Source organism: Arachis duranensis, chromosome 3 (assembly GCF_000817695.3).
Source record: "Arachis duranensis cultivar V14167 chromosome 3, aradu.V14167.gnm2.J7QH, whole genome shotgun sequence".
In the NCBI taxonomy this organism is placed as follows: Eukaryota; Viridiplantae; Streptophyta; class Magnoliopsida; order Fabales; family Fabaceae; genus Arachis; species Arachis duranensis.
The window spans coordinates 75,301,768-75,318,215 of NC_029774.3; positions in this window are offsets into that span (position 1 = coordinate 75,301,768).

The window sequence follows — 16,448 nt, forward strand, 5'->3', positions numbered from 1 at the left end:
TATTTGCTTCTGATTTAAATTCTGCTCAATCAATTGCTGCAGTTTACTTCTTCTTTGTTTAGATCTTGCAATCCCATTCCTCAATTCCCTTTTACTTTCTAGCAATTTAACTTTCTTGCCATTTAAGTTACTGCAATTTACCTTTCTTGCACTTTAAGTTTCAGTCATTTACTTTCTTGTTCTTTAAGTTTCTGCACATTTACTTTCCTGTTCTTTAATTTACTGCACTTCTCCCTTTCCCCTTTACATTTACTGTCATTTACTTCTTGTTAAACACAAATTACTCAACCAAAACTTGATTCGCTTGACTAAATCACCCACTAAACTAAAATTGCTCAATCCTTCAATCCCTGTGGGATCGACCTCACTCATGTGAGTTATTATTACTTGATGCGACCCGGTACACTTGCCGGTGAGTTTTGTGTTGGATCGTTTTCTACACATCAATCACCGCCAGATCCATGCTCTGTTCTGGCCTTGAACACCAGCCAGATGCTCCTTACAGGCGTTTAAACGCCAGTAAGTCCTTCCTCCAAGGTATGATTTTTCTTCTGCTATTTTTGATTTTGTTTTTAATTTTAGTATTTTTTTCGTGACTCCACATGATCATGAATCTAATAAAACATAAAAGAACAATAAAAAGAAAAATAAAATTAGATAAATAAAAATTGGGTTGCCTCCCAATAAACGTTTCTTTAATGTCAATAGCTTGATAGTGGGCTCTCATGGAGCCACACAGGTGATCAGGTCAATATTATAGACTCCCAACACCAAACTTAGAGTTTGGATGTGGGGATTCAACACCAAAACTTAGAGTTTGGCTATGGTCTCCCAACACCAAACTTAGAGCTTGATTGTGGGGGCTTTGTTTGACTTTTTAATGAGAGAAGCTTTTCATGCTTCCTCTCCATGTTTACGGAAGAACACCCTTGGATCTTAAACACAAGGTAGTCCCCATTCAATTGAAGGACTAATTCTCCTCTGTTAACATCTATCACAGCTCCTGCTGTGGCTAGGAAGGGTCTTCCAAGGATGATGCATTCATCCTCCTCCTTCCTAGTGTCTAAGATTATGAAATCAACAGGGATGTAAAGGCCTTCAACCTTTACCAACACGTCCTCTACCAATCCATAAGCTTGTCTTACTGACTTCTCTGCCATTTGTAATGAGAATATGGTAGGTTGTACCTCAATTATCCCCAGCTTCTCCATTACAGAGAGTGCCATAAGACTTATGCCTGACGCTAGGTCACACAGAGCCTTTTCAAAGGTCACGGTGCCTATGGTACAGGGTATTAAGAATTTACCAGGATTTTGTTTCTTTTGAGGTAAATTTTGCTGAACCCATGTATCTAGTTCACCAATGAGCAAGGGAGGTTCACCTTCCCAAGTCTCAATACCAAACAACTTGGCATTCAACTTCATGATAGCTCCTATATATTGAACAACTTGCTCTCCAGTTACATCCTCATCCTCTTCAGAGGAAGAATAGTTTTCAGAGCTCATGAATGGCAGAAGGAGGTTTAATGGGATCTTTATGGTCTCTATATGACCTTCAGATTCCTTTAGGTTTTCAATAAGGAACTCCTTCTTGCTTGAGAGACGTCCCTTGAGGTCTTCCTCATTGGAATTCACGTCCTCTCCTTCCTCTCTAGGTTCGGCCATGTTGATTATGTCAATGGCCTTGTACTCTCTTTTTGGATTATCTTTAGTATTGCTTGGGAGAGTACTAGGAGGAGTTTCAATAACTTTCTTACTCAGCTGGCCCATTGTGCCTCCAAATTTCTGATGGAGGACCTTGTTTCACTCATGAAGCTTAAAGTGGCTTTAGACAGATCAGAGACTATATTTGCTAAGTTAGAGGTGCTCTGCTCAGAATTCTCTATCTGTTGCTGAGAAGATGATGGAAAAGGCTTGCTATTGCTAAACCTGTTTTTTCCACCATTATTAAAGCCCTGTTAAGGCTTTTATTGATCCTTCCATGAGAAATTTGGATGATTTCTCCATGAAGAGTTATAGGTGTTTCCATAAGGTTCACCCATGTAATTTACCTCTGCCATTGCAGGGTTTTCAGGATCATAATCTTCTTCTTCAGAAGATGCCTCTTTAGTACTGTTGGATGCATTTTGCCATCCATTTAGACTTTGAGAAATCATGTTGACTTCCTGAGTCAACATTTTGTTCTGAGCCAATATGGTATTCAAAGCATCAATTTCAAGAACTCCCTTCCTCTGAGGCGTCCTATTATTCACGGAATTCCTCTCAGAAGTGTACATAAATTGGTTATTTGCAACCATTTCAATAAGTTCCTGAGCTTCTGCAGGCATTTTCTTTAGGTGAATGGATCCACCTGCAGAGTGGTCCAGTGAGATATTAGAGAACTCAGACAGACCATAATAGAATATATCTATCATGGTCCATTCTGAAAACATGTCAGAAGGACCCTTTTTGGTCATCTGCTTATATCTTTCCCAAGCTTCATAGAGGGATTCACCATATTTTTGCTTGAAGGTCTGAACATCCACTCTAAGCTTGCTCAGCTTTTGAGGAGGAAAGAATTTAACCAAGAAGGCCATGACCAGCTTATCCCAAGAGTCCAGGCTATCTTTAGGTTGTGAGTCCAACCATGTTCTAGCTCTGTCTCTTACAGCAAAAGGGAAAAGCATGAGCCTGTAGACTTCAGGATCTACTGTATTAGTCTTAACAGTCTCACATATCTATAAGAACTCAGTTAAAAACTGGTAGGGATCTTCTTATGTAAGTCCATGAAACTTGCAGTTTTGTTGCATTAGAGCAATTAGTTGAGGCTTCAGCTCAAAATTGTTTGCTCCAATGGCAGGAATTGAGATGCTTCTTCCATCAAACTTGGAAGTAGGTGTAGTATAATCACCAAGCATCCTCCTTGCATTATTGTTGTTGGGTTCGGCTGCCATATCCTTTTCTTGTTCGAAAATTTCAGTAAGGTTGTCTCTGTATTGTTGTAATTTAGCTTCTCTTAGTTTCCTCTTCAGAGTCCTTTCAGGTTCAGGATCAACTTCAACAAGAATGCCTTTTTCCTTATTCCTGCTCGTATGAGAAAGAAGAGAACAGAAAAGAAAGAGGAATCCTCTATGTCACAGTATAGAGATTCCTTTATGTTAGTAGAAGAAGAAAGGGAATAAGAGTGAAGAAGAATGAATAATCCAAACACAAGGGTAAGGATAGGGGCAGAGATTGGAGATGAAGAGAAGTGTTAGTAAATGAATAAATAAATAGAATAAGATGAGAGAGAGAAGTTTTCTAAAATAATTTTAAAAAGGAGTTAATGATTTTTGAAAATTAAGATAAGAAATAAAATTGAAATTAAAATTTAAAACAATTAATTAATTAAAAAGAATTTTTGAAAAAGAGGGAGGTATTTTCGAAGATTAGAGAGAGAAAAGTTGTTAGGTGGTTTTGAAAAAGATAAGAAATAAACAAAAAGTCAAATAGTTAGTTGAAAAAAAATTTGAAAATCAATTTTGAAAAGATAAGAAGATAAGAAGATATTTTGAAATCAAATTTTTGAAAAAGATAAAATTTTGAAAAAAGTATGATAAAAAGATATGATTAAAAAGATATGGTTGGAAAAGATTTAATTTTTTTGTTTAAATTAAAATTAATTACTTGACTAACAAGAAACTAAAAGATATGATTCTAGAATTTAAAGATTAAACCTTTCTTAACAAGAAAGTAACAAACTTCAAATTTTTGAACCAATCACATTACTTGTTAGTTAAGTTTCGAAAATTTTGAAATAAAATTAAGAAAAGATTTTGAAAATAATTTTTGAAATTTTCGAAAATCATAAAATAAAAATGAAAAAGATTTGATTTTTGAAAAAGTTTTAAAAAAGATAGAATTTTTAAATTTGAAAATTTGACTTGACTTATAAGAAACAACTAATTTTAAAAATTTTTTTGACTAAGTCAACTCAAATTTTTGAAATTTTGAGAGAAAAAAGGGAAAAGATATATTTTTATTTTTTTGAATTTTTAATGATGAGAGAGAAAAATACAATTATGACCCAAAACATAAAACTTTTGGATCAAAACATATGATGCATGCAAGAATACTATGAATGTCAAGATGAACACCAAGAACATTTTGAAGATCATGATGAACATCAAGAACATATTTTTGAAAAATTTTTTATGCAAAGAAAACATGCAAGACACCAAACTTAGAAATCTTTAATGTTTAGACACTATGAATGCAAAAATGCACATGAAAGACAACAAAAGATACAAAACAAGAAAACATCAAGATCAAACAAGAAGACTTACCAAGAACAACTTGAAGATCATGAAGAACACCATGCATGGATTTTCAAAAAATGCATAAATTTTTAGAAAAATGCAATTGACACCAAACTTAAAGGTTGATTCAAGACTCAAACAAGAAACACAAAATATTTTTTATTTTTACGATTTTATTATTTTTTGTATTTTCTTTTATTTTTTTCGAAAAACATATAGGAAAAAGAAAATAAGAAATTCAAAATTTTTAATAAGAATTGCAGGAATCTTTCAATGTTGGCCTAAAGCTCCAATCCAAGGGTTGGACATGGCTTAATAGCCAGCCAGCTTTAGGGTATAAATCAGGCATACAACAGCTGATATTTCAATTAACTTGCCTCTATGCTGATGGTTTGGAAGCCTCAGTCCAAGAGAATTAGACATGGCTTTACAGCCAGCCAGATTTCAACATGCTTCATGAAACTCTAGCATTCATTCTTAAAAATTTGGAAAAATTTTCAAAAACAGGTGATAAATTTTTGCAAGATTTTTGAAAAATTTTTTCTTTTGAAAATAAAACAAAAAGAAAATTACCTAATCTGAACAACAAGATGAACCGTTAGTTGTCCAAACTCGAACAATCCCCAGCAATGGCGCCAAAAACTTGGTGCACGAAATTGTGATCTCTTATAATGGCATTCAACTTGTTGTGCGCATTTACTAACTCAGCACTTTCTTCACAACCTCGCACAACTAACCAGCAAGTGCACTGGTTCGTCCAAGTAATAAACCTTACGTGAGTAAGGGTCGATCCCACGGAGATTGTTGGTATGAAGCAAGCTATGGTCATCTTGTAAATCTCAGTCAGGCGGATAATAAATGGTTATGAAGTTTTCGAATAATAATAATAAATAAACAGAAAATAAAGATAGAAATACTTATGTAGATCATCGATGGGAATTTCAAATAGGCGTATGAGGATGCTGTGCTCCTTCTGAATCTCTGCTTTCCTACTGCCTTCATCCAATCCTTCTTACTCCTTTCCATGGCAAGCTGTATGTAGGGCATCACCGTTGTCAATGGCTACATCCCATCCTCTCAGTGAAAATGGTGCAAATGCTCTGTCATGGCATGGCTAATCATCTGTCAGTTCTTGATCATGTCGGAATGGAATTCCTTGATTCTTTTGCGTTTGTCATCACGCCTAACAATCGCGAGTTTGAAGCTCGTCACTGTCATTCAATCCCGGAATTCTACTCGGAATACCACAGACAAGGTTTAGACTTTCTAGATTCTCATGAATGCAGCCATCAATTCTAGCTTATACCACGAAGACTCTGATCTCACAGAATGGAAGGCTCGGTTGTCAGGCAAGGGCAACCATGCGTTGTGCCTCAGGAATCCAAGAGATACACACTCTAGCTTTCGCTTGTAGAATGGAAGTGGTTGTCAGGCATGCGTTGATAGGGATAGATGATGATGAGTGTCACAGATCATAACATCCATCAGATTGAAGTACGAGTAGTATCTTAGAACAGAAATAAGATTGAATTTGAATAAAAGATAGTAGTAATTGCATTAAAACTCGAGGTACAGCAGAGCTCCACACCCTTAATCTATGGTGTGTAGAAACTCCACTGTTGAAAATATATAAGTGATGAAGGTTCAGGCATGGCCGAATGGCCAGCCTTTAAAACGTGATCACAGGATCAAAAATACAATCCAGGATGTCTAATACAATAATAAAATGTCCTATTTATACTAGACTAGCTACTAGGGTTTACAGAAGTAAGTAATTGATGCAGAAATCCACTTCCGGGGTCCACTTGGTATGTGCTTGGGCTGAGCTCGAGCTTTACACATGCAGAGGCTTCTTTTGGAGTTGAACGCCAAGTTGTATCGTGTTTTTGGCGTTCAACTCTGGTTCGTGACGTGTTTCTGGCGTTTGACTCCAGAATGCATCATGGAACTGGCGTTGAGCGCCAGTTTACGTCATCTAATCTCGAATAAAGTACGGACTATTATATATTTCCGGAAAGCTCTAGATGTCTACTTTCCAAAGCTGTTGAGACCGAGCCATTTGGAGTTCTGTAGCTCTAGAAAATTCATTTCAAGTGCAGGGAGGTCAGAATCCAACAGCATCAGCAGTCCTTTGTCAGCCTTCTATCAGAGTTTTGCTCAGGTCGCTCAATTTCAGCCAGAAATTACCTGAAATCGCAGAAAAATACACAAACTCATAGTAAAGTCCAAAAATATGAATTTAGCATAAAAACTAATGAAAGAATCCCTAAAAATAGCTAGATTATACTAAAAACTATCTAAAAACAATGCAAAAAAGCGTATAAAATATCCGCTCATCACACACTCATTAGTATTAGTTTAGAGTTAGTTTTAGAGAGAGAAGCTCTCACTTCTCTCTAGGATTAGGATTAGGATTAGGTTTAGTTCTTAGATCTAGATTTTAATTCATCTTCTTCTACTTCTATCTTCTCAATTTCTTGTAGTTACATTCATTCTTCTTCCATTCTTTTGTTGTAATCTCTTTTATGTTATTCTTGTGTTTTGTTGTAGATCTACTTTTGTTGCTTCTACTCTCTTTCAATTTAATCAAGGTAATTCATAATAAATGTGTTTCTTTTGATTGTTGTTGTTAATTCTTTCCAATAATTGTTGTTAGATTCTATTCTTGTTATAAATTTACCATGCTTTTCTTTTGTAGCTTCCAAGTGTTTGATGAAATGCTTGGTTGGATTTTAGTATAGATTTTGTTCCTCTTGGCCTAGGTAGAGTAATTAGTGACTCTTGAGTTATCTAATTCCTTTGTTGATTGATAATTAGAAGTTGCTAATTGATTTGAATGCCTCTAAAGTTAGTCATTCCTTTAGGAGTTGTTAGGACTTGAAGAATCAAATTGATTCATCCACATGACTTTCCTCCATGGTTAGAGGTTAACTAAGTGGGAGAAATGGACAATTTGTTATCACAATTGAGGAGGATAACTAGTATAGGACTTCTAGTTCTCATATCTTGCCAAGAGCTTTGTTAGTTGTTAGTATTTTCCTTGCCATTTGTAATTCTTGTCTAAAATCTTAAAAATCCCAAACATAACTCACAACCAATAACAGGACACTTCATTACAATTCTTAGGGAGAACGACCCGAGGTTCAATACTTCGGTTTATAAATTTTAGGGGTTTATTTTAGTGACAAACAACATTTTGTATGAAAGGATTATTGATTGGTTTAGAAACTATACTTGCAATGAGAATTCGTTTGTGAAATTCTATACCATCAAAAATCTAATCATCAAAATGGAGCTGTTGCCGGTGATTTGCAATGGTGTTGTATTATTGGTTACTGTACATATGTGAATATTGTGAATAGCTTGATCTTTGGATTGCTTTATAGCTTTGCTAGTTTTAGGATTTTATTTCCTTACTTCTTATTAGCTTTTGTTCTTATTTTCTCTTTTCATTATGAATTCTCACTTTGGCTACATGAGTTTGGTTCCAATTATGTTGTAGGAAATGAGAGCTTCCATGAGGATGTGTATCAAGGATGGGATAATCAAAGGTGGGAGGAGCCATATGCATATGATCAATCTTCTTGGCAACAACCTCCACCAATGCACTATGAAGAAGAGCCATTCTATGATGCATACCAATCAAATGGCTATGGTGAATCTCCATGTGACTTTCAAGAACCACCACCATATGCCTATGAATCATATCCTCAACATGACCCTCAACCATACTCACAAGCCTCTTTTCACCAAACACCTCAATGTGACCTTGATCCATATCCACCATACCAACCACCTTTTGAGCCATATGAGCCCTACATAGAACCACCATTCCAAGATTACTACTCCCAAGAACCATCTCAATACACACCACCACATCATTATCAAGAAGAACCACCTTCCTATTATGAACCCATTCTCCAAGACATTGAACCCTCATATCCATCCCAATCCTCAATGGATGAAATCCTTAGCCTTATACTTCAAGGGCAAGAGAAATGCAAAGGGAAACACTAGAATTTGTAGCTACTTTGACCAAGGTAGTAAGCATTTTAGTCTCCCAATATTTGAGCACCCAAAGCACTCCCATGGTCACATGTGGAGAGTCAATTGAAAAGTATAGCATGAAGGAGAGATTGGAAACTCCAGTGGTAAATGAGGAATGTTATTTTGTATTAGAGCAATTGGAGGAGCCTATGATCATTGAAGAAGAGGAAGAAGTGGTTGAAGACTTAGGAGATGCAAACCTCCTTGGGAACTTAGAGTTGAAGAGAACCCCTCCAAGAAGAGTGAATTTGATATTGAGGAGGAATGTGCACAATCTCCAAGGCATATTCTATATGAGGACTTGGAAGGAATGGAGCAAGAATTGAGTTCCCTTGGTGATGAAGACCATGCATCCAATCTTCTTGGTGGTGAATCCTTTGAGTTTGAAGAGCCTTCTTCCAATGAATTTGAAAGTGATGTGGAGGTAGATTTCTCTCAACCTCCCATTTATGACTTGAGTGATGGAGAAGAGTTAGATGAAAATGATGAACAAAGGATTGAAGTTGAAGTATTTTGTGAAGAGGTGGAGGCAACCAAGGAAGAATATAAGGGAGTAGAGTTTGTAAGAATATTGGAGACACCTCTCCCCAAGCCACCACCATCTATTCTTTCATTCAAGTGGGTAAATTCCTTATACTTAAGCTTTATCATTCCCCTTGAATATGGTTTGCTAGAGATGGATGGTCAACTTAGATATATTTGTGGCTTTAAGCGTAAAAGGGAGATGGTTAGTGGTTGGCATTGTAAGGGTTGGTATAGAGCTAGATTGCTTGGGTTTAGGAGGATGTTTGGTCGCTTAAATGAGAATTCTAAAGTCATGCCACTTGGATGGACTAATAATGATCAACTTCAACATGGGTGTCAAAATAAAGTGTGGGATCCTGGATCGCATAAGGAGAATCAATTTTGGGAGCCCCAAACTTGTGAAGAACTCCATCAACACTTGGTGCAACAAATAAGAAATCTTGGAGCACAATGGAGGACCAAGTATTCGTGGATATTCAAAGATAGCTTCAAGCACAAGCCACCTTGAGAGGAGCTCCCCATAAGTCTAACTTAAGGACAATAAACAAAAGTGCTAGGTGGGAGACACCCCACCAGGTAAATTCTTTTCATTTTTTCTCTTTTGTACATACTAATAGAATTAGTTTAATTTCAGGTTTTGTTGAGTTTGTTGAGTCTAATTGGTAGTTTAGTATGTTAAATAAGATTTTATGGTGTTTTGGTAGCTGTTTGGAGGTTTGGAATGCTTGGATTGGTGCAAAAACATAGAAAATTTTTTTTTTGAAAAATAGAGCACCATCCACGCGTACGCACACTGCGTGCGTACGCGTGCATCAAGCGTTTTCGACCATCCACGCGCGCGCGCGTTATGCGTGTGTACGCATGGATTGCAAAATTTCATTCCTCCATACATTGAGCCGAGAGTTGTGCCTAAGCTGCGCCAGTACTGTGCCTTTCGCATAAACCAACTCGCGCGTACGCGCACATGACGCGTACGCGCCACTCTCGAAATAAGCCATCGACATGGACACGCCATGTACACGTACGCGTCGCGTCCATCACACCACCACCCGCGCGCCGCCATGCGCGCGTACGCGTGGATGCCTTTCCTTCACTACATTTCTTTTCTTCTCTTCTTTTCATTTCTTTCCTTCTCCTTTCTTCTTTCTTTTTTCTACCTCTCATCCAACACTCCCACACACCATTGATAACCATTTATTTTAGTTAGTTATTAGTTATTTAGTTTGTTAATTAGTTAGTTAGTTAGTTGATTAATTAGTTTTAGTTAGCTTTCATTTCATTTTCTCTTTCACATTGTAAGTGTTGGATTGTTATTTTTGTTTACCATTAATTGCTGCTGAATATTAAAAAGAGATGTTATGTTAACATCATTATGTTTATAATCTTTGTTGGATTCTATTGTTGAGGTTATATTTTGCTACTTGGTTTTGAGTTTCTTCATGCTTACCTTTTAAGAATACCAAGTTATGAGAATTGCCTTCGAGCTTGTAACTCTTCTTGAATTGCATGATTTGGCCACCATGTGATTTAAACCTTATTCTTTGATTAGGCAAACTCTTGATATTGGATGTTGTTCATGTACTTTAATGCATTGTGTTTCATGATTATATGTATCCATACGCTTTTAGCTTCAATGCTCTCATGCTTCTTTAATGCTTGTTTTACTTCACAAGCTTACTTAAAGCATCTCAAGCACACTAGGATAAGTGAAATGCATGCTTCTTTTGCGACATCGCCTTTTGTGCTAGTGTGTGTTCTCAAAGGCGCGCAATTTAGAATTCACACTTATTTGTCACTAATGTTACACTAATTCACTCACTCATTCCTAGTGATTAGTACCTCATTCAAACAATTATGCTTCCTTGCTTTCATATGTTCTCATCTTATGGTGTTATATTTTTGTTTTTCATGATGGATGCACCACAAGAAATAACGGAAGCAAGACAAAGAATACGCAGCAGCCGATTGATCTATCAGCTGAAGGTAGCAATCCGGAGAGTCGACGTACCCCCTTGCTCATCTTTGAGTGCACCGAGGACGGTGCAAACTTTTTAAGTGTGAGGAGGTCGTCCGACCGATCGGCAATTTTGGGTGACAAGTTTCTAATTCCAACACTTTTGCATTTCATTCTAGGATTTTAGGATTTTTACTTGCATTTTCTTATTTTTGCATATGTATACACAATAAGCTTAGTCAAAATAATGAAAATTTTCAAGGATTGTTATCTATAGGGCACCAATTGATTTGAGTGAAAACTTTTCATAGAACTTGCTTGAATTATATATCTTGTGGATCATGTTTTTGAGCTAAGAACACAAGCAAGTGAGTTTTGAGCCTAATGGTGTGGTTACATCTTATAACCACTTATATTTCCTTCTTGTGTGCAATTGTTCTCTTCTTATGATTGTAATCTTTGATTTGTTTAATTCTTTATGTCCATTATTTTGTGTATACATGCATTTATATGATTAAGGCCATCATTTCATTAGCTCACTTACCCAAATTGCCTACCTTTTATCTTCCATTGTCAGCCAATTTAAGCCTACGCTTAACCCACTTGTTCTTAATTTAGCACATTACAAGCATTAAAGCGGAAAACAATAAAAGTCCTTATTTGGATCTTTGATTAGCTTAGGCTAGTGTGTGTGTAACATTCAAGTGTGGGAAATCTTGGGACATTGGGTGAATAAAAGGGTAGTTTTGTATCGTTATTGAAAATATTGGGAATTAGGTACATACTCATGTATTGATCAAATGTAAAACCTTATGCATTGATGTTCTTGTATGTAGAAAGAAAAAAATTGAGAAAAACAAAAGAAAAAGGAAAGAAAAGAAAAATAATATGGAAAAGAAAAAAACAATAGAAAAAGAAAGAAAAAGAAGAAAAACAATAAAAAGGGGACAAAATGCCCCAAAGTGAAGCTCAATAAAATCAATGCATAAGTGTTGTGAAATGAAAAGGGATACATGAGTATGTGAAAAAGTGAGAATAATGGGTAATTAGGTTAGCTTTGAAATTGTATAGGATGTCATAGGTTAGGTGGGAAGTTTCAGCTTATCAAAGATTCAAATTGCAAGCTCACTTGACCATATATGCATCCTACCTTGACCCTAACCCCATTACAACCTAAAGAAAAGACCTCATGATAGATGTATGCATGCATGAAATATATGTTGATTGTTAGAAGAAGAACAAATCTTGGAAAGCATGATTAGGGGAGAATTGAGTGAATCGACCCTAAACACTTGAGCGAATAGAGCACAAACACATTGATGAGCGGATAATTTATACGCTTTTTGGCATTGTTTTTAGGTAGTTTTTAGTATGATCTAGTTACTTTTAGGGATGTTTTCATTAGTTTTTATGCCAAATTTACATTTCTGGACTTTACTATGAGTTTGTGTGTTTTTCTGTGATTTCAGGTATTTTCTAGCTGAAATTGAGGGACCTGAGCAAAACTCTGATAGGAGGCTGACAAAGGACTGCTGATGCTGTTGGAATCTGACCTCTCTGCACTCAAAATGGATTTTCTGGAGCTACAAAACTCCAAATGGCGTGCTCTCAACGGCGTTGGAAAGTAGACATCTAGAGATTTTATAATAGTCTATACTTTATTCGTAATTAGACGACGTAAACTGGCACTCAATGCCAGTTCTATGCTGCATTCTGGAGTCAAACGCTAGAAACACGTCACGAACCAGAGTTGAACGCCCAAAACACGTTACAACTTGGCGTTCAACTCCAAGAGAAGCCTCAGCTCGTGTAAAGATTAAGCTCAGCCCAAGCACACACCAAGAGGGCCCCAGAAGTGGATTTCTGCATCAATTACTTACTTTTGTAAACCCTAGTAGCTAGTCTAGTATAAATAGTATGTTTTACTATTGTATTACACATCTTTGATCAGTTTATGCGATCTTAGACATTGGGGGCTGGCCATTTGGCCATGCTTGGACCTTCATCACTTATTTATTTTCAACGGTGGAGTTTCTACACACCATAGATTAAGGGTATGGAGCTCTGCTGTACCTCAAGTTTCAATGCAACTACTACTATTTTCTATTCAATTCGATTTATTCCTATTCTAAGATATTTGTCGCACTTCAACATGATGAATGTGATGATCTGTGACACTCGTCATCATTCTCACCTATGAACGCATGACTAACAACCACTTCCGTTCTACCTTAGACTGGGTGCATATCTCTTGGATTCCTTAGTCAGAATCTTCGTGGTATAAGCTAGAAATTGACGGCGGCATTCATGGGAATCCAGAAAGTCTAACCTTGTCTGTGGTATTCCGAGTAGGATTCCGGGATTGAATGACTATGACGAGTTTCAAACTCGCGATTGCTGGGCGTGATGACAAACGCAAAAGAATCAAGGGATTCTATTCCAACATAATCGAGAACCGACAAATGATTAGCCGTGCTGTGACAGAGCATTTGGACCATTTTCACTGAGAGGATAGGATCTAGCCATTGACAACAGTGATGCCCTACATACAGTTTGCCATAGAAGGAGTGACAAAGATTGGATAAAAGCAATAAAAAAACAGAGATTCGGAAGGAACACAGCACCTCCATACACTTATCTGAAATCCCCACCATTGAATTACATGAGTAACTCTATCCTATTTTATTTATTCTTTGTTTACTATAATTTCTTAATACAGTTGAATCCGCCTGACTGGGATTTACAAGATGACCATAGCTTGCTTCAACCAACAATCTTTGTGGGATCGACCCTTACTCACGTAAGGTATTACTTGGACGACCCAGTACACTTGCTGGTTAGTTGTGCGGAGTTGTGATAAAGTGTGATTTATGTTTGAGAGCACCAAGTCTTTGGAGCCATTGTTGATGATCACAATTCCGTGGACCAAGTTCTTGGCGCCGTTGCCGGGGATTGTTCGAGTTTGGACAACTGACGATTCATCTTGTTGCTCAGATCAGGTAATTTTCTTTTTGTTTTAATTTCAAAATTTTTTCAAAAAAATCTTTCAAATTTTTTTTCTCTTTTCCTAAAGAATATTTTCGAAAAAAATAATAAAAATACAAAAAAAATCATAAAATCATAAAAACCAAAAATATTTTGATATGTTCTTGATGTTCATCATGATCTTCAAAGTGTTCTTGGTGTTCATCTTGACATTCATAGTGTTCTTGCATGCATCATGAGTTTTGATTCATAATTTTCATGTTGTGAGTCATTTTTGTTGTTTTCCTCTCTCATCATTAAAAATTCAAAAATCAAAAAAATATATTTTCCTTAATTTTCTCATAATTTTCGAAAATTTGAGTTGACTTAGTCAAAAAATTTTAAAATTAGTTGTTTCTTGTAAGTCAAGTCAAATTTTCAATTTTAAAAATCCTATCTTTTCAAAATTTTTTTTTCAAAAATCAAATCTTTTTCATTTTTATCTTATTAATTTCTTTTTCATTTTTTTATCTTATTAATTTTTAAAATTATTTTCAAAATTTTTTTCTTAATTTTATTTCAAATTTTTGAAATTACACTAACAATTAATGTGATTGATTCAAAAATTTGAAGTTTGTTACTTTCTTGTTAAAAAAGGTTCAATCTTTAATTTCTAGAATCATATCTTTTAGTTTCTTGTTAGTTAAGTAATTAATTTTAATTTTAAAAATTTAATCTTTTTCAAAATATCTTTTTCTTAAAAAATCATACCTTTTTTTATATCTTTTTATCATATCTTTTATATCATATCTTTTTCAAAATTTTATCTTTTTCAAAAATTTGATTTTAAAATATCTTATCTAACCTCTTATCTTCTTATCTTTTCAAATTTGATTTTAATATCTTTTTCAACTAACTAATTAACTTTTTTTTTGTTTCTTATCTTTTTCAAAACCACCTAACTACTTCTCCCTCTCTAATTTTCGAAAATATCTCATCCCTTTTTCAAAATTCTTTTTAAATTAATTGATTGTTTTAAATTTTAATTTTAATTCTATCTCATCTTTAATTTTCGAAAATCACTAACTCATTTTCAAAATTAATTTTCGAATTCTCTCTCATCTTCTTCTATTTATTTATTTATTTACTAACACTTTTCTTGACCTCTCTTAATCTCCAATCACTTCCTCTATCCTTACCCTTGTGTTTGGATTATTCTTCACCTCTCTTCATCTCCAATCACTGCCTCTATCCTCACCCTTGTGATTGCTTCTTAATCCTTATCCCCTTTCTTCTTCTACTAATAATAAGGATCCTCTTTACTGTGACATAGAGGATTCCTCTTCTTTTTTTGTTCTCTTCTCTTTCATATGAGCAGAAACAAGGAAAAAATACTCTTGTTGAAGCTGATCCTGAACCTGAAAGGACTCTGAAGATGAAACTAAGAGAAGCTAAATTACAACAATCCAGAGGCAACCTTTCTGAAATTTTTGAACAAGAGAAGGAGATGGCAGCCGAACCCAACAACAATAATGCAAGGAGGATGCTTGGTATGGCAGCCGAACCCAACAACAATAATGCAAGGAGGATGCTTGGTGATTTTACTAAACCCACGTCCAAGTTTGATGGAAGAAGCATCTCAATTCCTGCCATTGGAGCAAACAATTTTGAGCTGAAACCTCAATTAGTTGCTCTAATGCAACAGAAATGCAAGTTTCATGGACTTCCATCTGAAGATCCTTACCAGTTTTTAACTGAGTTCTTGCAGATTTGTGTGACTGTTAAGACGAATGGAGTAGATCCTGAAGTCTATAGGCTCATGCTTTTCCCTTTTGCTGTAAGAGACCGAGCTAGAACATGGTTGGACTCACAACCTAAAGATAGCCTGGACTCTTGGGATAAGCTGGTCACGGCCTTCTTGGATAAATTCTTTCCTCATCAAAAGCTGAGCAAGCTTAGAGTGGATGTTCAGACTTTCAAGCAAAAAGATGGTGAATCCCTCTATGAAGCTTGGGAAAAATACAATCAGATGACCTAAAAGTGTCCTTCTGACATGTTTTTAGAATGGACCATATTAGATATATTCTATTATGGTCTATCTGAGTTTTTCGAAATGTCATTGGACCATTCTGCAGGTAGATTGGTGGACGAAATTGTGATCACTACTGTTTGTGCTTGTATGGATTTATTCAATAATTGTCTTTATTTGAATTCACAACTCCGTTCAACTAACCAGCAAGTGTACTGGGTCGTCCAAATAATAAACCTTACGTGAGTAAGGGTCGATCCCACAGAGATTGTTGGTATGAAGCAAGCTATGGCCACCTTGTAAATCTCAGTCAGGCAGATTAAAATGGTTTATGGGTTTTCGAAAATAAAGATAAGAAAATAGAAATAATAAACGAGATAGAAGACTTATGCAGATTCATTGGTGAGAATTTCAGATAAGCGAATGGAGATGCTGTAGGGCTCAAGGACGCCTGCTCTCCTACTCCTTGTACTCAATCCTTCTTACTCCTTTCCATGGCAAGCTTTGTATAGGGGTTCACCATCAGCTGTGGCTACTTTCAATCCTCTCGGGAAAATGATCCTATGCGGTTGTCAGTCGCACGGCTAATCGTCTGGAGGCATCACCCATGGCTGATGGCTACATCCCATCCTCGCAGTGAAAACTAATGCTCA